The sequence below is a fragment of the Belonocnema kinseyi genome, chromosome 2 (assembly GCF_010883055.1).
Source record: "Belonocnema kinseyi isolate 2016_QV_RU_SX_M_011 chromosome 2, B_treatae_v1, whole genome shotgun sequence".
Taxonomy (NCBI): Eukaryota; Metazoa; Arthropoda; class Insecta; order Hymenoptera; family Cynipidae; genus Belonocnema; species Belonocnema kinseyi.
This window is the reverse complement of record NC_046658.1, coordinates 138,446,114-138,448,180: the sequence shown is the minus strand read 5'-3', so window position 1 is coordinate 138,448,180 and position 2,067 is coordinate 138,446,114.

The window sequence follows — 2,067 nt, the reverse complement described above, 5'->3', positions numbered from 1 at the left end:
AATACCTTTCAGAGTTTGGGATTTCTGAGTTATTGCTCTTTCCTACTTTTTACTATTCCGAAGTTTTACCATTATGCATTATAACCCATTCTGAAATTTTACCTTTCTTAATTTTTACCGTTGCGAAAAATTTTTCCGTTCTCGTTGTTGGGCTACGAAACTTCGTTTTTACTGTGAAAATCGGGCTATTAAATTTTATGTTGAAACTCCATCTCTTTTTGTAAAAGAATCAACTATCTTTCTCTAAAAATTGCCGATTGGGTCATATGAAATACTCGACGGAAGGAATGTTATCAATTTTTTCAAATTTTTAAATTTATCTGCTATATCATCAGAGATTGTACCTTACCGACAGTAGATCAACCCTCCAAACCATGAAGGCAGAAGAATCTACACAATATTGATGAAGTTAAGAATCTTCTGATTTCAAGAATTTTTTAAAATTTTCAACCAGAGATAAATTTTTAACTAAAATAATGAATCTTTAAAGAAAAAAATTAATTTTCAACCAAAGAAAGAAAACATTTTCAACAAAATAATTAAATGCTAAACTAAGACGATGAATCCTCAATCCTAAAAATATCAATTTTTACTCAATTGGTTTAACATTTAAGGAATAGTGAAATTTGAACCTTAAAAAGAGAAATTTTCCCTCGAAAATGGAATAGTAAGATTTCTAACCAAAAGAGTTAATTTTTGAACGAAACTTGTAATAGTTTATATTTCGACGAGAAGTAAATGTTAATTTATATAAAAATCAGTCGAATGCAAAAAAAAAAAATTTTTAGCAAAATAATTGAGTCATCCACAAAGGAGCTTTAACAAAAAATAGATCACAACTACTAAATTACAGTTCTATATTATCAAATAATATACTATCGAGCACCAGGCTTTAGAACGAACAAAGAAAAAAGAAAAATATCTAAAAAATTGTTGACTTTTTAACCCAAAAAGGCAATTTTTCAACAACAAGAAATAATTAAATTTGTATCCAAAAGGGATATATTTTTATTTTGTTCATGTTAACTGAGACAATAAAGTGTCTACTCTAAGAGATGAGCTTTTAACCAAGAAAAAATTTTCAGTTGAAAAAAAGAAAAAAAAAACATGCAGCTTAATTGTTGAATATTTTCAACAAAAATTTGAAAAAACTGTTCACTTAGAGTATAAATATTAAGTAATTAGTTTAAAATTCATCTTTTTATAAAACGTTGATCTTATTGGTTAAAAATTAATCTTTCAAGCATAAAATTTTTTTTTATAACGGAAAAATATTTCTCGTAAAATATAATCTAAAAAAAACATAATTCCGTTGCTGATTGATTCAGCGACTTCAAGTCGCTGAATCAATCAGCAACGGAATTATGTTTTTTTATGCATGTTTTTGATTGAAGTGTGATCATTTTTAGTTAAATTCTAATTAATTGTCTAAGAATGTATGGATTTTGTTAAAAATTCATCTTTATTTGTAGAAAATTAATCTTCTTGGTTGAAATGCCGTCTTCTTTCTAGGATTCTATTACGTTGTTAAAAATTAATTTAGTTAAGAGAAAATTCGTTTATATCAATTTTGATAGAAAAATGATATTTTTTAAGAAAATTGATCTTTTTTCATAAAAAATTCAATCTTTTTAAAACCGTCTTTTTTAGGTTTACTCTACCATTTTTGGTAATTTACCATTTGTCGTTAAATATTAATTATTTTAAATAAAAAAGAATTATACTATTTCTGGTTCTATATATTTATATTTTTAATTAAAAACTTTATCTTCTTTAGTTGAAAACTTCACTATTTGCTTAAAAACCGATCCTCGTGATCGAGGATTCAACTATTAGGAAAAATATTTATTGAAAATTTAACTGTACAATTTTAGGAAGGAAAATTATATTTTTAATTGAACATTCGTCTTTTTGGCAGAAAATTAATTTCCTTTGTTAAAATCTCATCTTGTTTATTTTTCGTTTAAAATTGAAATAACCTGGAAAACATTCAATTTTTTTTAATAAGTATTAACTTTTATGAACTGAAAACGAATTATTCTATTTTTGTTGAAAATTTAATATTTT